At 43.5% G+C, this 26,626-nt stretch overlaps 1 protein-coding gene across 2 annotated transcripts in view; it reads right to left on the reverse strand.

The window, feature by feature from the left end:
- The window catches only part of ELOVL7 (ELOVL fatty acid elongase 7), a 78,956-nt gene that overhangs the window by 45,423 nt on the left and 6,907 nt on the right, over positions 1-26,626 (reverse strand). The window contains exon 1 of one of the 2 annotated variants that reach the window (XM_040977580.1): positions 13,854-13,930. The exons of the other annotated variant lie outside the window; for it this stretch is intronic. The gene's annotated coding sequence lies outside the window, so the exon portion shown is untranslated. Of the gene's footprint in view, positions 1-13,853; positions 13,931-26,626 lie in introns of those variants that run through there. 2 annotated transcript variants of the gene reach the window in all.

Below are 26,626 nucleotides of genomic sequence, written 5' to 3' on the forward strand. Positions count from 1 at the left end.
CAACTCACTTTGATTTCAGACATCTGGTCTCCAGAGCGGTGAGACAATACATTTCTGTTGTTAAATCAGCTTGTTTGTGAGGAGTATGGTAGTCCTAGAAAACTAAAACACTATGTAAAAAATGTCCACTCTTTTTTTTTTTTTTTTTAAGAAAAATCCAGAACTAGAACATGGGGAAAAGCCAGGGTTAGATGTGAAGACAGGCGATCACCAGCAGGGCAGCAAAGCAGTGTTTCTGTAAGCAATCATGGAGGATACATGATACAGGGCAGCTCCTCAGGGAATATGGGGGCAGGGAGGGGGCAGGCACAGGCATAAAGCAGCAGTCAGAAAGCTGTAGAAGGACGCCGGCTGGCCAGCAGCCCCAAACACCTCAACAAGATAAACAGACGCTAGACCTCACGCACACTAATGTCACAAAAGCAATCCAGTAAGGCAGGGCTGCATAGAGGCTGTAAAATGACAGCTGGGGCCCAGGAAAGGTACTGGTGCAAGGTGGAATCCACAACAGGACAAGGATCCTAACCAAGGGGAGGTCTTTTCAATTCTGGACTGGTGGCACAAACCAGCCCTGGAATTCTCACAGAGAGAAAGATCCTCCATCCGATGATTGACTCCCCAAGTGGCCACAATGGCCAAAGCTGTGCTGATCCAAAGCCAGGAGGCAGGAGCCTCTTTCAGGTCTCCCACACGGGTGAGGGTCCCAAGGCTTTGGGCCTTCCTTGACTGCTTTCCCAGGCCACACACAGGGAGCTGGATTGGAAGTGGGGCTGCCAATATACAAACCAGTGAGGATATGGGATCCTGGTACATGCCAACCTCAGAGTTCACTGAGGAAGACATCCAGAAAATGGGGGATACAGAATTCAAAACACTTATTATAAAACTTTTCATCAACAATGACAAGCATATGGTAAAGAGTTTCAATGAATTTAAGGGATATGTCACACTGGAAATGAATCAAATGAAAGCTGATACATCAGAAATGAAGAATACAGTAGAGCAAATTAAAAGTATGGTGGAGTCTCCAAAATAGAATGAAGGAGGTGAAAGAATCTCGGGATTAAAGATATTTCCTGTCAGCAGGGGCAAAACAAACAAAAAGCTGGAAGTATCCAAGAATTGAAAGACACTATTAAAAGGCCAAATATTAGAGTTGTGGGAGTCACAGAAGGTGCAGAAAGAGAAGCTGGGTTTACAATCATATTTAATGAAATAATGATGGAAAATTTCCCTAATCTAGAGAAAGAATTGGGAAAAAAGATCCAGGAGGGGCACAGAACTCCCAACAGGCTTGATTAAAAGTGATCTTCAACATGACACATGATCATCAAGCTCTCTTTAATCGAACGTAAGGAAAAGATCCTTAAATGTGCACGTGAAAACATCAACTGACATATAAAGGAATGCCAATTAAACTCACAGGAGACCTCTCACAGGAAACTCGGCAGGACAGAAGAGCAACACATTCCAGATTCTAAAAGCAAAAAAACTGTCAGCCCAGTATAATGTACCCAGCAAAACTTTCTTTTGTCTTTAAAAATGAAATAAAATTCTTGCATAGTAAAGAAAAGTTAAAAGAATATGCCTCTTCTAAACCTGCCCTACAAAGGATACTTAGAGATGTTCTCTTGACAGAGAAAAAAAGGAATAGTAGCCACCAAAACCAAAGGCAAATGCGAAGAACATCCCAGTAAAATAACAGCAGAAGACTAAACCAATGAATAGACAGAACCAAAGTATCACCTATTTGTATTTTCTTTGAAAATAAATGGCTTAAACTCATCTCATCAATCAAGACTGGATTAAAAACAAAGCCCATCTATTGGTTGCCTACAGAGGCATGTCTCACCTACAAAGATCAGTAGAAACTATATCTCATGGATTTTGATTTTTGTGTTAGTTTCATCTCTTCAAAACACTTTCTTCTGATTAAATTATTCAATGACTCATATATTATACAGTAGCCTCATTTTCTTCAAGAAGGTTCTTGATTTTCTTTTTAATTTTTTCAGCGACACATTAGTCATTCAGTAGCATGTGATTTAACTTCATGGTGTTGTTAATTTCTTTTTTCTTCCTGTTGTTTATTTTTTTTGTGGCTTTTCACTTAAGGGGATGTATAGTAACGGTGTAATGGAGACTATCATATCTAGCAGCACGTTATTTAACTTCATGGAATTTTAAATTTCTGCTTTTCTTTCTGTTGTTGATTTTGTATTGTGCTTTTCATTTGAAGGGATATATAGTAATTGTGCAGTGCATACTATCACATTCAGATGTGAGGATACAATGCAGTAGGCATCTCTACTTCCAAAGATGGATTCCCAATGAAGCTGTTTACTATATCTTGACAATAGGATGCTGGTCTCTCTGCCATGGTCCATGCCCGCAATAATGGACATATGACTGTTTATTAAGAACCATACTATAGTAATGATATAGGGGAACCCAGTGAGGTGGGGGAGGGAATGGGGCAGTGGATAAGGAAAATCCCATGATATGGAACTTAGCACAAAATCATAATAAAAAGATGTAAAATTTTTAAAAATAATAAATAAATTGATCAACATAATTCCTATCAAAAATCTCACAGTTTATGATCCAGCAATCTCACTCTGAGGTGTTAACAAAAGAGAAGTGAATATTTTCGTTCATGTAATAGATACTATGACTTTACTTAAAATCACCAGAAACTTTACTGGATAAAAGGATAAATTTTGATATATCTATTCAATGAAATATTACTCTAAGGGAAAGGGATGACGACAGCTGGCATTGTCGGACAGTAGGCTCAACAGCACTGAGGACGCCATGTCCACATAGGAGAGCTGGTCAGGGTCTCGGCTATTTTGCTTCCCATTCAGCTTCTTGCTAAAGCGCTGGAAGAAACAAAAACAGTGCTTGGGCCACATGGAGACAAGGCTGGGGTTCCAGGCTCCTAGTCCTGAGCAGGACCAGACCTGACTGGGCAAGCTGGGGGAGTGAACCAGTGGGTGGAAAACGCTCCCTCTGTCTCTCTCTCTCGTGTTCTGCCTATCAAATAAATAAACATTTAAAGAAGCAAATAAAAAAGAAAAGGGGCTATTATAAAACATGCGTGAATCTCTTAGGTCCCATTCAAAAAAGAACATATACTTCAGGATTCCTCTTAGGAAATTCTGGATCATGCATAAGCATAAACTAGAGAACAGATTCACGGGTGCCCTGGGTTGGGCTGTAGAAGAGCAGATGACGGGGCCAGTGCTATGGCTTCATGGCTAAACCCTCACTGCACACATCCCAGCTGCAGCTGAAACAGCAGCCAACACTCATTCCTCAAGACATATTCAATACTTATTTGCAAGTAGCACACATGATCAATTTTCTCAAAACGCATCTTTCCGTGGAGGTATCCAGCCAGAGCGAGCACTTCATCTGTAACTAGAGAGGCCTAAGATATTTCTGGGTGTTTGATGTGCTACACTGACTCACGTTTTATTTGTATTCACCTCCATGGCGTATGTTTTCTGAATGAATATATACCATTTTATGAGAAAAAAAACTTATTTTTCTTGAACAAGGGTTGTTAAGAGACTTAGAAAAATGCTGATGACTTTTGAAGATGGATATTAATTTTATAAGCCTATTTTTGTGCATTAACTTTCTGTTTGAAGATGTTTACAAAATGAAAAAAAAAACACTATTAAGGATGACAACTAGTATTGAAGTGTCAAAAACTACGGAGAACAAAGCTCACAACCATTGAGTGAACAAGATAAGGAACAAAACTACTAAACTCTGAAACTATTGAATAACTCGTACATTTTGTTTGAGAAAGCTACAGTTTCACAGTGAAAATCGAATCCAGGGGCCTGGCACAGTAGTCTAGTAGCGAGTCCTTGTCTTGCATACACAGAGATTCCATATGGGTACCTGTTCTAATCCCGGCATCCGGCTGGCAGCCCCACTTCCCATCAAGCTCCCTGTCTATGCCCTGGGAAAGCAGTCAAAGACAGCACCAACTCTTGACAACCTGTAACAGCATGGGAGACCCAGAAGAGGCTCCTTGCTCCCGGCTCCAGATAAGCTCAGCTCTGGCCGTTGTGTCCACTGGGGAAGTGAACCAGTGGAAAGAAGATCTTTCTCTCTGTGTATCCTCTTCTCTGTAAATTTGATTTTCCAATAAAAATAAATCTTAAAAAAAAGAAAGAAAATCCAATCCAGATTTCAAAGGAGTGAGGCAGTATTCAATATAATAGTACAGATAAAAATTCATTCCAGAAGAAGTTGGGGTCAGACCCCTAGAGCCTGTTTGCTTCAGCTATAACGACTGAATTTATAAGAGAGTTTCAAAAAAATAGCCAATGCAACACTCAGCTCAACTGACAGAGAGAGGGCCAAGCCAGGAACTTCATCCGGGTCTCCTTCGTGGGGGCGGGTGTCCAAGCAATAAAGCCACCTTCTGCTGCTTTCCCAGGCACATGAGCAGAGAGCCGGGTGAAGAGTATAGCACCTTGGACTTCAACTGGTACCCACACAGGAGGTAAACATTGCCATTGGTGGCTTAATCCCCACGCCACAGAGCTAAATCCTGCATTCCTTCCAAGAATGAAAGCATTCTCTATCTGCAAAATCAGGAAAAGTTGATGATGCCCAAAAACCTGACACCAAATGACAATGTGTCATGCACACACACCCAAGAAGTCAGAAAAAAAAAAGTAGGAAATAAACAACTCACAGCCGCCAAATAAAATCCCCTGGCCACAATTACAAAGTAGATGGGCAAGAGGAAAATATTCTAAAACTTGTATACAACTTGCAATCAAGCTGGACTGTAACATGCACTTAAATTTCTGCATTGTCTGTTTGCTTGAAATTCAAAGTGTTTCAGCAGAAACAAAAGCATCATAGGCATGCTGCTACCTGTATGCATGCAAGCAGTGATCCGGCTCACCCTGTGAGCATGGGAAGTCTCAGCTGGAGTTCTGTTTTGAAAAGACCATCAGCAGCAGAAAGAAGGAGATACTTTTCCTTGGGGCTTTACACTCATGTTAAATGGGCAAATCTCCTATCCAGCTCTCTCTCTATTAAGAATTTATTTATTTTTATTAAAGAGGCAGATATACAAAGGGAAGGAGATACAGAGAGAAAGATGTTCCATCCGCTGGTTCACTCTCCAAGTGACTGCACTAGCCAGAGCCAAGCCAATCTGAAGACAAGAGCCAGGAGCTTCTTCCAGCTCATGTCTCCCACACAGACCGACTTAAGCCAACACCTGCTACTACCTCCAGGGATCCACATTAGGAGGAAGCTGCTATCAGAAGCTGGAGCTGGAAATCTATCCCAGCATTTCAAGGTTGGCTGTGTGCTCCACTGTCTTTTCAAAATGTCTTCCTACAGAGATGCTGATCATCCCAACAAACTCCCAAATGCCAGACGGCCACATCGTTCGAGATATACCCTAGCAGCACTAATTGTCACGTGGCACTTGTGTCTGCTATGTTTATCATCTCAGCTAATCAATCATATAAAAATGCAGCACTACTACCCAGTCACATCACTTCAATCACTAACAAGGTCACTTTCCTCTTTTCCTTTTTTCCCCGCCTCCCTCCCTTCACCAAAAATAGGAAAAATATTTTACCAAATTATTTATTCATTTATATATATTTTTTTATTTGACAAACACAGCTTCCAGCCATACTCCCCAAATGTGCACACCAGCTGGGAAAGACTTGAATAGATCTGACCCACTGATTCAGCAAGGTGGGGATTCCAACACACAGCATCTTCTAAGAGATGTTTAATGGAAGGTGTAGCCGTTCCCAGATAACCATCTTGCTGTGTTGAAGATAATGTTTCTCTCGAGATCTGTACACAAAATTAGGCACCTTCCTCCTGCTGAAAGGTTAAAGACCTCAGCCTCTGCAGTTCTGGCATCCCCTACGTGCATCGGTTCGAGTCCTGGCTGCTCCATGTCTGAGCTATCTCCCTGTAACACACCTGGGAAAGTAGCTCAGGGTGGTCGAAGTACGTGGGTTCCTGTACTCATGTGGGAGACCCAGATGGAACTCCAGGCTGCTGGCTTTGCCTAGCCCAGCCTGGATCTGCTGCAGCCATTTGAAAGACCTCTCTCCCTCCCCTCCCCCTTTTCTCTCTCCTTAACTGCCCTTCAAATAAATAATAGAAAAGCATCTGCGTTCTTACCCACCCTGCTTCCCCGACAGTCCTACATTACTCCTCTTCTCCCCCAAAGCTTCGATCTTGACTTTCAGGACACAGCATCCTTCTGACCCGCCTCATGTCTACCCATCCTTGTAAGGCTGTTTAGCAGGTCCCCTTAACCTCAGCTGGAATGTTCTCTTCTCAATCCTTCATACTACCATTTGCTTTGTATCTACTTTCTCCGACTTCTAGAGTAAGCACCCCCAATGCCAGAGTGTGTTACCTCCTGTTGCTGATACTTGCTAATAAACTGCATAAATGCATAAGGAGACCTAGGTGGTTCCCCAGGGGATCTCGCTTATCCAACTTCAATCATCAACCAACGGCTTTTGCATTCCCACATCTCTGCAATCGCTTGCCTTTTCTTTGGACTCTGAGACATTGGAATAATCTCTGACTGGGATCATTTACCTCCAACTTGGAAAATATTAAAAAGTCCCTTACTTTATTTACACGAAAACTTCCCCACCAATTCTCACTACCAAAGTTAGAACCTTCACACCTTTGTTACTGCCCTGACACTCAGAAAGCTTCTGCCTTCACTCTCATAGTCTTTAAATCCAAGTTCTGACTTCCAGGGGGAAAAAAAATCATCCTAAAATGCTACTGTCATCTCTTCCCCTGCCCAAGAACCTACAGGGTATCCCCTTTGTCAATCATATCAACTTCAAGTTCTGACTTGTCCCTACCCATTCCGGTTTACTTCCCACCAGCCCCTACCATTCTCTGGCGTTAGAATCTTTTGTTGCCTCTTCTGTAAGCCACTTGGCACCTGTCTGCTTCCTCCTCACCCCCTACCAAGACATCAGTCATTTATTTTTGTTCCTAGCATATTTCTCCCCTGCTCACAGATTTTCCACACTTCAGATGGTATTTGTGAAGAGGCTGCTTGCCCAGTCGGAGTACCACTGGACAGGCTGGGGGCTGCAGGAGGAAAGTCTCCAGGTCCAGTGGGTCACACTCTTTCAGAGAAATGAGCTCTCAGGTAAAATCCTGAAATGAAGGCAAAGGCCAAATAAGTAAAGCCAAACACTAAGTTCTCCCCTGGGGCCACTCTGTCGATCTAAACAGGAGCTTCCTGCGGCAGGAAGGCTGCCTCTGTGTGCCTCAGATGAAAGCGGTTCCTCTGCTTTCATAAATTATCCACAAGTTCAAAGGCAAGGCAGCCACAACAGCAAGCTGACTCTGACAAAGGTCGGAAATGCTTCTCAGGAGCCCAAATCAACCTGTGCCCACCTGGAATGTTCATTCACTGTTTGAGTTCTGGAAACTCAAAGGCTGCCTATTCCAGCTGGTGGTTCTGAATAGAATATCATTTTAAGAAAGATTTAGTAGAAACAACAAAAACTTCGAAACGGGTCACTTGAAGTTTAAGCAGCAGATCAGGAGCCTAACCCCAGAGGTCAATCTCTTTCCCACTGAACTTCAGCAGTCACCTTGGCACACTGCCCACAAGACTGATCCTGCAAGGAGATGTGCAGTTTTGTCTGAAGCAAGAGCTGGTCCTGTATACCACAGGCTGTGCAGTGAGATGTAGTGCCTGGGATCAATGCTTGCTCTACTTCCTGAGGCCAGGCAACAGAGATATGCCTCAAGTTATCCAAGAGAACAACAACTTAATGAAGGCTCTGGTCAGGTGCTGGCTAGACACTCCTTTACACTGTCACGTTTAATTTCCATAGCAGCCCTATGAAAGAGGCATCATTACTTTACAGACAAGGAAAATGTTAGAAGTCTGTTGTTTCAGCCTGCACAGCCAGTTGCAACAGTAGGTGCTCAATGTTCAAAAGGACTCCCAATGCACCTTCATGACAGCATATGACTGCCCAGTGTGGCGGGTGGCAAGAGGAACAAGAAGGGAACAGGGACTTGGCCCATCAGTCAACATGCCCCAAGACCCTGGCAGGCCCTGTGTGGAAGAGCAGAAGGTAGACCAGATAACCGCCACTTCACAGTCACTAGGATGGCTGCAGTGAAAAACACAGACAATCATGAGTGTTTGCTGAGGATGGAGAGAAACTGGAGCATTTATACATGGCCGGTGGATGTGGAAAACAATGCAGTAGTTAAAATAGGACAATATTTGGCAGCTGCTCAAAAAGTTTAAAGAGAGTTACCATGTGACCCAGGAATTGAAATAGCTGGAAACATGGCTATACAAAAATTTGCATGTGAATGTTCATAGCTGCTTTATTTGTAACAGTCAAAAAGCAGAATCAATGCAATTGTCCATGAAGTATTGAAGTCAGTAAACATAGCATATCCACATAATCAATTACTATTGAGCAATAAAGGGGAATGAGGTACTCGCTCTACAACACAGAACAATCTTGAGTGAAGGAAGTCGCAGAAGACTGCATCTGCTTTAATTTATCTGTGACAGCCACAACAGGCAACCCTGAACAGACAGAAATTACCCTGGTGACTGCCCAAGGAGGGAGAATCATCAGCAGGGAGGTGAGTGCGGAATTAATGGCTGATGGGTTTGGGGGTCCTTCTAGAGATGACGAAAATGCCCTCAGATGAACTGTGGTGATGACTCTACACAACAGCCAAGCTCACTAAACTACACACTTCCCATGTGTGAAATGTTTAGTATATGATGATATCCCCAGCTTTTAAAAAGTAGGCTAGATAAAGCACTTGCCTTCTAAGAGGTCACAAATCAACAGTTCTACTTTAGACCATACGATCTAGGACAGTAATCCACCCAGGACACTCTGGCAGTGTGGGGGAACAGAAGTCGGGAAAATGTTCCTAAAAAAGTCACATTTGAGCAAACCATTAAGAGCTAAACTGGTGGAAAGGATATATATTCTGCCACATTCCAAATGTAACCTGAGAATATCTAATCAGGCAGGCTAATTCAACACATCCTAGGTCATCGTTTAAAAATAATCAGGGGGCTGGTGTTGTGGAACAGCCTCAACATCAGCATCCCAAGTGGGCACCAGTTCATGTTCTGCTCCACTTCCAATCCAGCTCCCTGTTACTGGGACCTGGGAAAAGCAGCGGGAGATGTGGGAGACCCAGAAGCAGCTCTGGGTTCCTGGCTTCCACGTGGCCCAGCTCCAGCCAATGTGGCCATCTCGGGAGTGAACCCACACACAGAAGAGGTTTTTTTTTTTTTTTCTTTTCTCTCTGCCTCTTCCTCTCTCCATAATCCTGCCTTTCAAATAAATTAAATAATAAAAAGAAAAGAAACGTCCATTCATAGCACTCCTCCGGGTAGTGCTGGAAACCCCTGATGAGAACTTCACCACTACTTCTTCCCCTCCGCAAATCCCATTCACGTCTTCTAAAATCCCTCTCCCATGAAAAACCTCACATGAACTACAAGAACGCTTTAAAAGTCGGGAAACTGGGCATACAGTCCTCGCCTTGCATGTGCTGGGATCCCATATCGGCAGCAGTTCCTATCCCAGCTGCTCCATTTCCCACCCAGCTCCCTGCTGGTGGCCTGGGAAAGCACTCAAGGATAGCCCAAAGCCTTGGGACCCTGCACCTGCCTGGGAGACCCAAAGGAAACTGCTGGCTCCTGGCTTCGGAATGGATCAGTTCTGGCCACTGCAGCCACTTGGGAGTGAACCAGCAGAGAGAAAATCTTTTTCTCTGTTTCTCCTTTCCAATAAAAATTGATAAATCTTTGAAAAATAGGAAAAGTCAGGAAACTGTAAGAAAACCCAAGAGTGTATATGAACTGGTAGCCTTAAATTCAAATACCGAATTTCAGATGGTGGTCTTTAAATGTATGTGAATTTAATCAATAAAATCAAGACTACTAACATCTTATACAAAACCAGCCTACGTGACTTGCCCTGCCAAACAGGACTTTAACTGGATTAATAAATTTCTAGCATGTTTTCCTTTTAAATAACCCACATGAAAATACTTACCATTTTTTAAATGCTTTTGTTCCCTCTCTTCTATATGAGAACATAAAGCTGTGGAAAATACCAGCCAGATTAAAAAAAAAATGTGTCTAGAATCACAGAGCTAGGAAAGAATTTATGGATTAGACAAATCCGCCCCTACATTTAGACAACCTAAGCAAGCAGAGAGAGTATTGAATTTTTTTTTAAGATTTATTTATTTATTGGAAAGTCAGATATACAGAGAGGTGGAGAGACAGAGAGGAAGATCTTCCATCCGATGATTCACTCCCCAAGTGAGCACAACGGCCAGTGCTGCGCCGATCTGGGGCCAGGATCCAGGAACTTCTTCCGGGTATCCCACATGGGTGCATGATCCCAAAGCTTTGGGCTATCCTCGACTGCTTTCCCGGGCCACAATCAGGGAGCTGGATGGGAAATGGAGCTGCCAGGATTAGAAGCGGCACCCATATGGAATCCTGGGACGTTCAAGGTGAGGACTTTAGCTGCTAGGCCACGGCGCCGGGCCCAGTACCGAACTTTCTCTAGCATTACTCAGAGTGCATCACTAAACTAGAGAGCTCAAATGTCTTTGCTTCATTCTTTCACTGAAAAGAATAAATGGACATCATGCTATGACCCTCAAGATTAATACAATACAATCTATTAAAATCACATCAGACTCCTGCACGTTTGCTAACACAGAGACGGAAGTTATGGTCATTTTCTCCTCAAGTCACTGGAGTGAAAAGATGTAGATGACTGGATGTGGGGCATGTGCTGGAATGACTGGAAAACACTGAACACGAGACCAGGGACTGAGGTGGAGTCCGGCCCACCTGCTCCGTGAGTCTGAAGGACTGCATTGTGTGATGAGTTCACCTTAATGTCCTGGGAATCACTAAGCTAAGATCAACCCCTGGAGGGCATGGATTAATGCCTTTCACCTCTATCCCAGCATGACCCACCACACACAGTCAATCGCATACAAATAGGGCAATGTGTATCACAAGAGGATTTTGAAACAAGTCCATCATCTGCCAACATGTGTCTCTTTGAAAAGCACACGCTGATGCCATGGTAGCTTCTCTGTCAGCTGTGATACTTAAAATATTTAAGAATCAACCAGTGGGACTGGCACTGTGGCACAGCACATTAAACCACTGCCTGTAGTACCAGCATCCCATATGGGTACTATTTCAAGTACTGGCTGCTCCCACTTCTGATCCAGATCCCTGCCAGTGGCCTGGGAAAGCAGCAGAAATCGGCCCAAGAGCTTGAGTCAAGTGAGGGACTCAGAAGAAGCTCCTAGCTTTGGCCAGGCCAGCCCTAGCCACTGTAGTCATTTGGGGGAAGATACGGATCATTCAACAAATGATGTTAGGACCAAAATGTAGCCAATCAGGAAAAAAAAAGCTTTAAAAAAAAGCAACTTTAGAATCAAAACCTCAAACCAAAATACATTTCATCTGGATCAAATACTTCAAAAGAAAAATGAAGTATAAAAATACCTGATGATTGGGGAAAACTGAAATTCAGAGCAAGGTCTCCCCATGCTAGCACTACAACCTCTGTTCAATCTACAGTTACTTTAAGATAAAAAGTTAAAGGGAAACTCAGAGAAACCTGAGATAATGGTAACATTGAATGAGGAGGGCCATTCCAACCAGGACACAAAACAGTGATGTCACAAAGATGACCACCAAAAATAAAACATACCAGAAGCCTCTGTCAACAAACTGGAGGACAACCCATCAATTTAACAGCAAATGAACCAAAACTAAGGACAGTTCACAAAAAAAGCAATTCATATACAAGGGGTAACATTACTCATTAATATGGCCAATGAAAACTTAAATTACAGATACATATCGCTTTAATTTATCAGATTAGTCAAGACTATAAAGTTGATAGCACACAGTTAGCCAAGATATGGAGAAATAGGCTCTTTCACATACTGCTAGTTGCAATGAGAAATGCTCTAAGCACTATGGAGTAAGCTGACAACTGCTTCTATTACACACAACCCTTAGTGAACTGGGCCATTAACTTACCACAAACTGGAAATTGCAAACTGTGCCCAAATCGCAAAGACCCCTCAAGGCTCATCTTGGTGATGGTTCCTTCGTAAAAGCTCCTTTCTCTTCATGCTCTTCCCAGTACCCCTTCCCTGGGTTACCGCGATGAGCGTGCAAACCATCTTTCTTGATTCAATAACCCTGCAGCTTCCGCAGTGCCAAGAGAGCCATCTTTCCTAGGATGAAGTCAACCATGCTGTGGTCCACCTCAAAATCCTTCAAAGATCGTCAGCAATCAAACCCTAACTCCTTACCCTGAGCACGCTTCTCAACTCTGCTACTGGAAAAGCTGAGTTAGGTTCTAAGCCCAGTGACACGGCTCTTTCTCACCAGGTATTTTCTGAATGAATGATTAATCTCAACACCTCTAGGTTTTCTTGCTTTTTCTTAGATAATGTCAGTGTCGTTCAGAAATGCTTGCTGGCCTTAAGACACATAATGTCGGACTGAAAGAATCTGTGGGTTTTCTTTCCCAAAGACTAATTTATTTAAAAGGGATACAGAGAAAGAGAAAAAAAACAGAGAGATTTTCTATCTGCTGGTTCATTTACCAAATGGCTGCAATAACAGCCAGTGCTGTCCCAGATCAAAGCCAGGAGCCAAGATCTTAATCCTCCTCTCCCACATGAGTGCAGTGACCCAAGTACTTGAGCCATCTTCCAACACTTTTCCCCGGGGACATTAGCAACCAGCTGGATAGGCAGTAGGGCAGTCAGGACTCAAATCAGTGCCCATTCCAGGATGAGGATGTTGCAGATAGTAGCTTAATCCCCTTCACCACCATAGCCAAGAGCTTTCTAACCTTATCTTTCACCTTACAGCAATCTTGCCATCCTCAGTGTTGGCAGGCCCCAACGGATGCCCCTGCCCTCTCTTTCTGCGTCTCATGTTCTCCTGAGCATTGAAATACCCTGACCCTCGGAGGGGCAAGAAGTTGGAAGATTATGACCTCCTCTGAGCTTCCTCTGCTGTTTACAGTTCAACCAGGTGGCAAGGTGTTCCATCTCCTCCGAGCTCCTGTGTAGGCTCACCCTTCTCTACCACAGCACCTAGAACTAACACACTTCTCCATCGCTACTCCAAGATGGCCTGGATGGGGTCTGCTATAACCTGGCTGATGGCAAGCTCAGTACCACCGAAGCTCTCAAGTCCAGAATAAGCCCTTGCAAGTTCTCCTAGCAATGCATACTGCATGACACATAAGGAGGCGATACATGTGGGACAAGGCACAGACCAGTCGAGGTGTTGCTGCATTTATGTCATGAGTTACACACAGTGTAACCGACATACACATCAGGTGCCCGTTTACTGATCTACGACAGCACAAAGGTAAAACAATCTTTAAAAAAAAAAAACCCAAGTGGCACACCGCCACACTCCCATGGCCTCAGGTGGGCTCCTCTCTCAGGGATGTTGTTTGATGCCTGGTACCACAAAGGTGTCCAGTAAATGTCAGTGAATAAATGAATAAAGGTGCAAATAAGAAGACAGGCGATGGGAGCTATCATTAGCAAACGGCCAGAACCAGGTAAGCAGGTGCACTGGAGAAGAAGGGCGACCAAAGAACAATGTGAAAAATCAATCAAGCAAAGACACAAGGAAGCTTTCTAAGATGAGTTCTCTTTCAGAATGTTAATATAAGAAAGCAGGCAACAGCTCACTAAAGTCCTCCCGTCCTAACAACCCGCAGGCTTACCGCAAAAGAATCCTTCAGCAAAGAATCCAACAGCTCTAGCTACAGGCAGATCAGCTGTGGGAACGATGCAGGAGAGCAGGGAGGGACACCAGCTCGGACTTCACTGCAACCAGACCAACGAGAAATCATAAAGAGCCTCAATATGAACGGTGGCAATAATCTGGTGATGTGTGGTGATGACCGACAGAGTCAAAGCTTATCTGTGAGGCAACGGCGGGAGGGGTGTGATGATTCAGTAGATAAGGATGCAAGCTGCCAGTTTGGCTTGGATGACTCTGCTTATGGTGCTGCCATCAGATGAGATAAGCAATACGCAAGGAGGAATGGGTTGAAGGAGCAAGGGATTGACAAATCCAAACAGGAGGAGAACTGCAGGACACTCTAAGAGGACACTGCAGATGGTCAGCAGCCAGTGGGCAGCAATGGCAAAGACGGAGACGGAACTTTCGGGAACTTTCACCTCCAGATGGTGACCCCAAACCACAGCCATCGATGAATGAGAAAAACAGGGACCTCAGGGAAATACCTTTGTGAACACCATCCTGGAGCGGGAAACTGAGGGAGGGAAGCTCACACACAACATTTGAAAAAAAAAAATGAGAAAGGAAAAGAGAAAATACGGGTGAAATGAGGATGCGGAGAATTACAAAACAGAAGCAGGGAACATTCTGAGAAAGGAGGCGGTGTTGAACGCAGTCAGGGACATCAGAAAGGCTCCATGGGGTACAGCTCGGTGACCTCCAAGGAACAGAGCTCCTCTGGGAACTGCAGGAATGGAAGCCACTGTGCAGGGAGACCAGGCTAAAGGCAGGTGAGAAACCGAGGGCTCAGCACAGGCTTGGTGTGAGGGCTCAGAGAAAGGGAAGCTCTGCAAAAAACAAGCTTCGATGCCCTAAAGGTGGTAACAACTGAAACATTTGTACAGAGAGACGCAATTAGCTCCTGCAGATCCAGACGAGGACATGGGCAGGGAGGTAGATGGGTCCTGGAAGGTAGGGGGGGTGTGACACTTCTCCAAGAAGAGAAAGGAGGTGAGAGTTGCTCTTGGGAGAAGACTTTCCCAGGTCCTGAGTGCCCCTGTGGCACTTGGCGTGTGTTGTAATGACCTCACTGACCAATGCATGTGCAACTCGAGACTGTGACACCAGGTAGGCAGTGATTGTATCTGTCCTGCTCGCCAACCCAGTGGCTGGCACAGCCTGGGCTCAAATCAGTTCAGAAAAAAAAAATGGAAACCAAGAAATTCAATGGGATTGAACCAAGAAAAGCTTTAATTTCTCTAGCAAGGCAAGAGGCGATGTTAATCACCATGGTTATAAAATGGAGTTAGAGTGGGGAAAGGAATAGGATCACACTTGAGGAAACTGAAAGTTAAGTATAAGTTTAAAGCAGCATTTCTGTCTTTTTTGGACTTTAGCATCACCAAAACAGCAAAGCAGTTGCTTTGTGCTGACATGCATCTTGTACTCCAGTATTTCGTATTTAATTCACCTGGGCATGGGGGTTTCTTTTCTTTTCTTTCTTTTTTTTTTTTTTTTAAGTTTCCAGGTAATCCATTATGAAGTCAAGGTGAAAAATGAGGAATTTAAGTATTATTGGTTAGGGTTTAGCTCAGACTGCAAACCACAAAACTGGTCGATTGACCATTTTGCCCCAATTTACACCATATTGTTCAGCTGCCTGGATAGCCACAGGAAAGATGAGCAGGATGATTGTAGAACCTAGAATCTGCCAGATGTGAAAGTGTGACAGGAGTTGAGAGACAGAAAACGCAGGTCTGCCAGAGTAAAGAGAGGGAGGTTTAAGAAAGCGGAAGTGGCAGGCCGTACTTAAAGATGGGAATGTAGAATCTTCTTGGCCCCAGTCCAGGTGATAAGGTCCAGAGACTGGCCATCCAATCAGCAGGCAAAGCAGAGGTTATCAGAGTTGAGCGGATGGAGAAACCTTAAGGCTGCTCACAGATGCACATCTAAAAGGATTATGAGCTCCCAGAGCAGTGGCAGGTGTGAGGATGGGGCAACCAAGCAGAGAACAATCGAGAAGATAGATAAGAAAAGAAGCAGTGACCTCCAAGAACGAGATGTTAAAAAATAAAAGGGATTCTGGGCCCGGCGCGGTGGCGCAAGTGGTTAAGGCCCTCGCCTTGCACGCCCGGGAGAAGATCTTCCTCTCTGTCTCTCCTCTCTGTATATCTACCTTTCCAATAAAAAAAATAATAAAAAATAAATTTAAAAAAAAAAATAAAAGAGATTTTGTCCCATCTTTCCCATGGTATTGAAAAAAGTAGCACTTTGAATCAAATACAATCATGGGTAAACAGGGGAATTCTGGCCAATTCTCTTGAACTATAGAAGAAAATGTTCATTTCTCTATCATCCCTCTATCAAATTCTATCAACTCTTAGTTCTAAATACATCACACAATCCAATCAGTTTTCTCCTTGCCATTAACAGCTTAGATTAATATTTCTCTTCACTGTTTATCTGGATAAGGCAAACAGAGTGGCATTCAATATTGCCTCAGTTATAGGGCCACCGAGTCCCAGTCACAGCCCCTGACAACAACAGATCAAAATCATCAAAGAGAAATTGCATGTAATATGAGACTAAAACAATGGCTGCCCTACAAAAGCAGTCATGGCAAATATTCATAAATTTTCTAGCTAAAAAGAAAAGCACATTTTATTTCTACACAATTGCACAATAAGATACTCAAATGTAATGGATTTGCTGCTTTTTCAAAATACTTGTAAGGCAGAAAAACAGAAAAATCTTTTTTTTTTTTAAGATTTATTTATTTATTAGAACGTCAGATATACAGAGAGCAGGAGAGACAGGAAGATCTTCCGTCCGATGATTCACTCCCCAAGTGAGCACAACGACCGGTGCTATGCCGATCTGAAGCCAGGAGCCAGGAACTTCTTCCGGGTCTCCCACATGGGAGCATGATCCCAAAGCTTTGGGCCGTCCTCGACTGCCTTCCCAGGCCAAAGCAGGGAACTGGATGAGAAGTGGAGCTGCCGGAATTAGAACTGGTGCCCATATGGGATCCCGGGGCGTGCCCAAGGTGAGGACTTTAGCCACTAGGCCACGCTGCAGGTCCCACAGAAAAATCTTTCATCTATTGGTTCAGGGTATACATTATTAGAAAGCTGAAAGTGGCGGCAGGACCAGAACTTGAACCCAAGCATTCCAATACAGCATGTGTGTGTCCTAACCACTGTGCCAAACACCTGCCCAGGAATCTGCTTCTTGGTCGGATGGGGGGTGGTGGTGGAGGTGGCTGCAGGGTTCGTATTGGGGTTGCTGTTGGGAAAGAACCTAGTGTTGTGGCTTTATCTACCTTTTAAACACCTGATGCTTGAAATGCCTAAAGAATTTCTACATTTTTAAATACCCTGCTATTTACACTTACCTAAAAGAAGCCTCTGGTTTAAAAAAGAAGTATCAAATTAAGAAAATGAGTACGTCCTTAGAGCATTAACCAGCAGTGATTAATAAGGAAGAGAATTGAAGGAAATTCCTGGATCTCAAGCAAAACATTTCCCTGATCTAATTTCCCCCATTCAGCTCTATGATGTGTCCATGTTACTGCCCCCCCCCCAAGTCTCTCACTTTTAGACCCTCCTCTTCTTCACTTTGTCCATTCTCTACCTTTCTTGTCCTTTCCCATCCACAGGGGAACACCCCTGCCTAGGCTCTGTACCCTTCTTATGCTCCTGCCAACAGAATGAAAGCCAGCAATGCAAGCTACCCTACCCAGCTCAAAGCAGCCCTTGACCGTGTCCGTTCTCTGCAAAGCCTTAACAATCTGCTACGGAGTCGTGCGCCCGTGAGCTATACTCATGGACTCCTTTCATCTCACTTCCCATGCGGAACCCTGAGAAGCAGCCCCCTACATTTTCCTGCTGTTCCTGGCATTCTATGACAAAAATGGCAACAGGAATGAATTACTCAAAGATTTTGAAGATGTTTGCATGTTTGTTAAAAAGTTAACATCTCCTTTCAGAACTTATTATGTTACTGGCCATTGAATTTCAACAAATAAAAGAACTTGCTGATTTATTAATTTAATGATGCATGCTCCTAGCATGCTGTCATTTGTATTCTACTTCAGGGAATATACAGCTTTAGAAAAATGCATGAAATGTTTCATAGAATGCAGCCTTATGGCGCATGTCAAACTGCTGACATCTGTGGACCCAATTCCCACTTTTCCGTACTAATCCAAAAATGCAGAGATTTTTTTTAAAAAAACTGTTTACTGGGCCCGGCGCGGTGGCGCAGTGGCTAAGGTCCTCACCTTGCACGCCCGGGATCCCATATGGGCGCCGGTTCTATCCCGGCTGCCCTGCTTCCCTTCCAGCTCCCTGCCTGTGGCCTGGGAAAGCAGTCGAGGACGGCCCAAAGCTTTGGGACCCTGCACCCCCGTGGGAGACCCGGAAGAGGCTCCTGGCTTCAGATCGGCATAGTATCAGCCGTTGCGCTCACTTGGAGAGTGAATCATCGGATGGAAGATCTTCCTCTCTGTCTCTCCTCTCTGTACATCTGCCTTTCCAATAAAAAAATAATAAAAATAAATCTTAAAAAAAAAACTATTTAGTATGGGTGGACATTACAATTTAAATGTAAATATGTAGAGCCCAGCATGGTAGCTCAATGACTAAACCCTCACCTTGCAAGCACCATGATCCCATATGGCCACCAGTTTGAGCCCCAAGTTCTCTGTTTTCCATCCAGCTCCCTGCTTGTGGGAAAGCAGTAGAGCACGGCCCAAAGCCTTGGGACCCTGCACCAATGTGGGAGATCCAGAGGAAGCTCCGGGCTCCTGGCTTCAGATAAGCTCAGCTCTGGCCATTGCAGCCACTTGAGGAGTGAACCAGTGGATGGAAGATCTTTGTCTCTCCTTCTCTCTGTAAATCTACTAATCTACCTTTCAAATAAAAAAAAACCTAAGCAAATAAATACATTTAAATATGTAGAAAAGTAAAAATTACTGCAAATAACTTTAAGTAGCTTTTAAGTAACTTTTTGTACATAAAAATTATTGAAATACAAACTGCTTAATAAAATATTGAATATTTGTCTACATGAGATGAGCACACTTTCAATCTGTTGTTTTTAATCTTGTAGATGTTCACATAATTTGCTAAATAGGCTACACTTCATTTTAACAGTCATGAATGCCTACACTATTGTCTGGCGTGTTTATTTTTTTAAATATTAATGTTGCTTGGATGGTTACTGAACTTCAAAGACTATTTTTAAACTTTCTAGATATGATAAAAGTATCATCCATATCTAAGTCCTTATCTTTCAGAGATAATGCTGACCTATTCACATACAGAGTAAAGTTAACGCTGATGGGGTAATACAAACATTCAGTTCTTGGTATCATTCTCCTTTTACTAACATTTGGGAATTTCCATAATACAAAGGTTGTTTTTTTCTAAAAGGAAGAAATAGAACCCAATGCAGTAGCCTAGAGGCTAAGGTCCTCACCTTGCAAGTACCAGGATCCCATACGGAGCTGGTTCGTGTCCTAGCAGCCCCACTTCCAGCTCCCTGCCTGTGGCCTTGGAAAGCAGTTGAGGACGGTCCAAAGCCTTGGGACCCTGTACCTGCATGGGAAACCTGAAAGATGCTCCAGGCTCTTGGCTTTGGTTCAGCTCAGCTCACTTGCTGAGTGAATAAGTGGACAGAAATTCTTTCTGTCTCTCCTTCTCTCTGTGAATCTGCCTTTCCAATAAAAATTTTTAAAAATCTTTAAAAAATAAAAGGAATAAAATTTGCATACGAAGAATGAAACACAAATATTTCTTTTAAGAAAGCATTCTGTGGGGTTTCAGCTTCTTGCTTAAGATGCTCACTTCCCACCTAGATTCTAGCTTCCTGCTAACACTCCCCCCTCGGACACAGCAGGTCTCTGGATTTGTCACTGTCACCCACCTGGGAGACGCCAACAGAGCTCCCGGAGCGTGCTCCCGCCCGGCAAGCATTTCAGAAGTGAACTAGATGATAAGGGTTCATTTTGTCTCTTTCTCTCTGTGTGTTTCTCTCTCAAATTAAAACGAAATAATAACATAAACCACTCAAAAACAAAAAACTCATTGGCACGATCATGAATAATATCATATTTTCTTCTTTGTGACAAAGCTTTTGTTGTTTCCTTTATTTTTCCTCACATTCCATATTTCTTTTTATCTTCTTTAAAATATTTATTTGTTTTGATTGGAAAGGCAGATCAGATTTCTAGAGAAAAGGAGAGACAGAAAGATCTCCCATCCGCTAGTTCATCCCCCAAATGGCTGCAATAGCCCGAGCTGAACCCATCTGGAAGCCAAGAGACAGGAGCTTCTCCTGAATCTCCCACATGGGTGCAGGTGTTGGGCCATCGTCTACTGCTTTCCCAGGCCATAAGTACGGAGATGGATGGGAAGTAGAGCAGCTGGGACACAAACCGGTGCCCATATGGGATGCTGGCACATGCAAGCAGGGCATTAGCCAGCTGAGCCATCATGCTGGCCTCCGCGGGTTAGGCTTTTACAATACAGGAGCTTTAGGGACCATCACACCAACCCCTCACATTCTAAACTTCTAAAATCACCATTATCGCGGTTAGAAAATAACCTGACCTTTCTGATATCAAGGAAGTATGATTTTCATGTCAAACGTACAAAACCTCCCCACATCACACCTCTATCTTCTCCTGCGTTGACTCTAAGAGATATTGATGAAAACGTAAACACAAAAGCTCCACTGCCCACAAAACAAGCTGTCCTGTGACCGAGGCTGAAGAGTTGCGATCTGACCATCACTACACACAGTTGGTGGCGAGAACTCCAGAATGATGGAAAGCCTGGAGAGATCTGGTCTCCTCTTGGCAAGGGCAGCCCACTGACTCCCACAACTGAGTCCCCCTGATGCAGCCTCAGAAGAGCCGCCCGGAGGAGCCCGGCATTTCTGGAGATGTGCTACACGAAGCTCACGCTGGTTTCCTTTGAAGCTTGGCTTGGGCGGGCATCATGCTTTGGCTACTGATACACAGCTATCTGCCGTTTTCTTTTGTTTGTTAGGTGGGAGATGGATGAGAGGAAATACCTCTCTCCTTCCTTGAATGACAGGAAGCAGAAATTGTGTTTTTGAGTGTTTGTGCCCAAGATTAGTTTTTTTCTCTCTCTCGTTTTCTTTCCCCACACTACTCTATTTTGGGCAGAAATCCTTCTCCCTCCGTCATGAGGCCTTCGGAGGCTCTTGAAGCAATGACTCAAGGCTTCTGAAACTCAATATCAGAAACTCGAAGCTGCTGGAAGGGAAGGCAGGGAACCCTATTACTACTCCAATCTACTCAGCGAGATGACACATTCACTACGCGACAAGTACCCTACCTGACACCAGGGACACAGCCCATCCCTGCATGCACAAACACAGAAAGGACAGCTGGGGCCAGCAGGCTGCAGGAAGACCTAGCGCACTTGAGAGGACACGGAGGAGGCCAAATGGGCCGAAAGAAACCCACAGCCCCTGCAAAGGTCCTGAGGCAGGGGCAGCTAAGGGAACAGAAGGCAGAGAAAGGCAGGGTGATTCTGAACGGCACATGAGGTCTTTTGAGCCTAGATTTCATCCTAACCATCAGAGGATTTGCTGATGGTAGTTATGACTATGTTGTACCACTTCTAAAATCATGTAACAGAGGCGTAACTTCAACCTTGCCTTTTCCACCACTACTATGGGACTCATTCAACGGCATTCAAAACCATGAGAGTGCTGTGCCACTATCCATCTCCAGGAGCTTTTTCACTTTGCAAAAGTGAAACTCACCAGAGGTTTTTAAGCAAAGCAGGGATGTGACCTTATGTTTTTGGTTTTTTTTTTTTTTTTAAAGATTTCTTTATTGGAAAGGCAGATATACAGAGAGGAGGAGAGACAGAGAGGAAGAGCTTCTGTCCGATGATTCACTCCCCAAGTGAGCGCAACGGCAGCCGATGCTATGCCGATCTGAAGCCAGGATCCAGGAACTTCTTCCGGGTATCCCACATGGGTGCAGGGTCCCAAAGCTTTGGGCCGTCCTCGACTGCTTTCCCAGGCCACAAGCAGGGAGCTGGATGGGAAGTGGAGCTGTCAGGATCAGAACCAGCACCCATATGGGATCCCAGTGCATTCAAGGCGAGGACTTTAGCCACTAGGCCACGGCGCCAGGCCCCATGCATGACCTTATGTTTTTTAAAAAATTAATTTGGCTGCTGATTAGACAATTGGCCTAGGAAGATAGATTAGGGGCTTGTTCAAGCAGATGGAGTCAAGGACATATTTTGTGGCCACAGTTGACTTGTCTGTTGCTAACTTGGATGTGGGGATGATAAAGAACCAAGAAAACGAAATGACCTTGATAAATAGGTTTTTATATCTCTAACGTTTTGCACAAACCAAACAGTTAATGTTTATTATGTATATGAACATACAGAAAAGTAGAAATGTAACATTTATTATATATATGAGCATTTAAAAAGCAGAAATTTTTCTTCCTTAGAAAACTGGAATAAGAGAAATGAAAATTGCCATGGAACTAGATTTTATCTCTGTAGTGTTTGTGCCAATTCTGCTCTTGTAACATACATAAAATCTGCATTATTCGGCTCGGCACAGTAGCCTAGTGACCAAATCCTCACCTTGCATGCACCAGAATCCTACATGGGCACCCGTTTGTGTCCCATTTGCTCCACTTCCTATTCAGTCCCTGCTTGCGGTCTAGGAAAGCAGTCGACAATAGCCCAAAGCCTTGGGACCCTGCAGCCATTTGACAGACCTGCACAAAGTCCCGGTTCCTGGCTTCAGACACTCAGCTTTACCCCCTAAGTGACCACACAGCCAGAGCTGAGCCCATGCAAAGCCAGGAGCTTCCCACATGTGTGCAGAGTCCCAAAGCTTTATGACCTTCTTATGCTTTCCCAGGCCACAAGCAGGGAGCTAAATGTGAAGTGGAGCAGCCAGGACACGAACCTATGCCCATATGGGAACCCGAGACATGCAAGTCAAGGATTTAGCCAGTAGACTATCACACCAGGCCCATCAAAGAATATCTGGGCCTCTTCAGCACAAGTGTCATTGTAAGAATTATCAGTAAAGCAACTCAGGGTCCTTATGAGAAATACTGGATTCTTTGACAAGAGAAAAACATGACCTTACACAATGATGCCTTTTAAAAGAAACAAAACCATGCCATTAAAATGTGCACTGTCCTATGATCCAAGAGTCCTATTCCTGGGTACAAACCCAAAAGACATGGACTCAGTTCATTAGACACACCTGCTCCATTGTGTTCACAGCAAAATGGTTTACAGCTGCCAAAATATGGGCTCAACCTAGGCTGAGCAACAGCTGCATGACTGAAAAAAACACGGCATTATGTACAGTGGAGTGCACTTCATATTGAGTGAAATAACCCAGACACAAAGACAAACACAGCAGGCTCTTATTTATAAGTGAAGCTAAAATTTTAATGACACAGACACACATACAATTTAATATCTCATTTAAACTCTCACATGTGCACATTCAGTCTACATATACAATGTTGGCTGTCAGAAGCTGGCAGGAGTAGGAGGGATAAAAAAAGAGTTTGGATTTAAAAGCGGGGAGAGGGGAGTTGGACGTGGTTCCCTAATTATGACAAACATGATGAAATGTTAATAGAGACATGGGATGAATGATAAGATGGAGACTTCTATTACCACCTCATCACTTTTATAAATCGAAAACTATTCCAAATTTATTTTTTAATATAGTTAGTTACTCAGGACCAGCACAGTGGCACACATGTAAAGCCAACTGCTGTGGCACTAGCATCCAAAACGTGCTTCAGTTCAAATTTCGCTTGCTTCCCTTCCAGTCCAGCCCCCAGCTAATTTGCTTAAGAAAACAGAGGAAGATGGCCCAGGTGCTTGCGGCCCTGCACCACAGGGAAGATCCACCAGGCTTTGGTCTGGCCCATTGCTGGCTGCTGAGGCCACTGGGAAGTACACTAGCAGGTGCAAGATCTGAATCTCTCCTCTCTCTGCCTTTGAAACAAAATGTTGTTAAAATGCAGTTCTTCTTTCAATATGAACTTACAGCTATCAGTCAACATTCAGTGTTCCATTTATCACTGCATTAGCCAGGTTTTCCCTGTCTATACAGAGATTTAATGTTTTACTTCAAAAAAGGAATTAAAAGGCGTTTATTTTAGCATAAAACTTGGAAATACATGTAGTTTTCCCATAGTATATATTTTCCACGACTTTTTGGAGACCCCTAATTCTGTGAGTATTTCAAGTAGTACGTAGCTTTCTTGATGATATGCAAACTTCAGAATCTTCCTATTTCACAATATAATATCTGGCTCCTACCTTTGGATCGACTCAGCTCTGGCCATTGTGGCCACTTGGGGAGTGAATCAGCAGATGGAAGATCATCCCCTCCGTATCTCCTTCTCTCTGTATATCTGCCTTTCCAATAAAAATAAATAAATCTTAAAAAAAAAAAAAAAGCAGAGTAGCCATGCTTAGACTCTCCATGTGGGACACAGGCTTCTCAAGCATCAACTGAACCTATTACACCATACCATCTGCACTCCTTTAAACTTCTAGTTGAAACCAAAGGCTAGGCTGATGGTGTTGTTTTGTTTTTTACTTTGGGAGGTTTTTTTAAAGATATATTTATTTTTATTGAAAAGGTATATTTACACGGGCCCGGCGCGGTGGCGCAGTGTTTAAGGTCCTCGCCTTGCACGCCCAGGATCCCATATGGGTGCTGGTTCTATCCCGGCAGTCCCGTTTCCCTTCCAGCTCCCTGCCTGTGGCCCAGGAAGGCAGTCGAGGACGGCCCAAAGCTTTGGGACCCTGCACCCGTGTGGGAGACCCGGAAGAGGCTCCTGGCTTTGGATCGGCATAGTATCGGCCGTTGCGCTCACTTGGGGAGTGAATCATTGGAAGGAAAATCTTCCTCTCTGTATATCTGCCTTTCCAATAAAAAAAAATAATTAAAATAAATCTTTAAAAAAGGAAAGGCATATTTGCACAGAAACAGAAAGACCTTCCATCTGTTGGTTTGTTCCCCAGCTGTAACAAACGGAGCTGAGTCCATCTGAAGCCAGGAGACAGGAACTTCTGTGTCTCCCACATGCAGGAGAAGATAGAGGTGTGATGTGGGGAGATTTTATATGTTTGACATGAAAATCATACTTCCTTGATACCAGAAAGATCAGGTTATTTTCTAACCGCGATAATGGTGATTTTAGAAGTTTAGAATGTGAGGGGTTGGTGTGATGGTCCCTAAAGCTCCTGTATTGTAAAAGCCTAACCCGCGGAGGCCAGCATCACACATTTGCTTTCAAACATCTAAGAATGAATTAATTCTCCCCAATTTTCCAAAGTAATCTCTAGACTTTCCCTGAAGAAAAGCTCCTCACAGATATTTTCCTGGATATCAATCACACCCAGAATTTATCTTCCACAATTTAAAAATTTCTAAATGGATCAAAAACAATTAATCACCTGTGTCAGGCCAGCTACGAATACTGTTTCTCTCAAGCTTTTACAATCTTCTTTCTAATCTTTTCCTTTTCCTAAGCATTTTTTTTTTTTTAGTGACTCACTGTTAACGGAATCTTTTCAAGGAATCCAACATTTCTTTTCCAGAAAGGATGATACTCTTTTCTTTTACACTTAGGTTTCAGAAGTTTATCTTAATTACCATTCCCAAAGACAAGTGTGACTAGCATCAACCGGTTTACAATAAATATGACAGCCTGTTGTGAAACCAATAATCCAGCCCTTGGAGGAGGCAACCAGCTGTGAGAAGCTAGCATTGAGCACGCCTGGGCACAGCCCAGCCTGCTTCACAGGCAAAGGACAAGTAGAGGCTTATCTCGCCAACTAGTTTGAGGTTGATAGGCTTGTATTTGTATCAGGATGAAACATTATGAACTGCCAACATCCAACAGAAATGGCAATTATGTATGTTCAACTGTGTACATTAAATATAGATGCTACAGACACATGGAAAAACCTTACATGTATCCTTGAAAAATCACTATAGTTAATGTTATACAGTACATCTTTGACCAATTTTTTTTTTCTCCTTGGAATACTGAATAGTGGTGCTCATGACTTGATTTGAAAAATTCCATTCCCCATTTGCTCCCGAAGTCACCCTGAGCTGCCACATAATGAGTAACCAGCCTGTGGATTCCTAAGAAAGTTATTTCTGTCTTCTTTCTTCAAGTCCAAAGTCACATCTGCCCCAAAGAAGACAATGAAGGTACTATCTAGCTAACTGAATAAGTTGCAGAAGAATCAAAATATGAGTCTAATACTATTGTCTTGAACATATGTCTTCTGAGCCCAGAGGATCCAATACAGCATTAGTCTGCCTAAACAAGGCACAAAAAGGACAGACGAGCGACAGAGAGATCCCTGAACAGAATTAGGATGTCATTCTTTACTAAAAAGCACCTTTTATTCAGCTCAGTCTTTGACACATCATTGAGTCCAAATAAGCAGATTAATCACAAATGTATCAGTAGGACAAAATCCAGAAACCTGAAACAGGAGGAAAGAAGGAAGGACCGTAGAACTGTATTTTTAGATGAACAGGCTACTGGTCAAACTCTTCTTTCAAATCTCACATTTCCAACACTGACCCTATAAAGTCAAAATCAAGTTTATTTTTATTGCTTCCTTTATACTCTCATGAGACTATTGTACGGGCTGGGCTGCACTATGATATAGTGAGTTA

The sequence above is a fragment of the Ochotona curzoniae genome, unplaced genomic scaffold, assembly GCF_017591425.1.
Source record: "Ochotona curzoniae isolate NIBS_2020 unplaced genomic scaffold, NIBS_Ocur_1.0 contig_2754, whole genome shotgun sequence".
NCBI lineage: Eukaryota > Metazoa > Chordata > Mammalia > Lagomorpha > Ochotonidae > Ochotona > Ochotona curzoniae.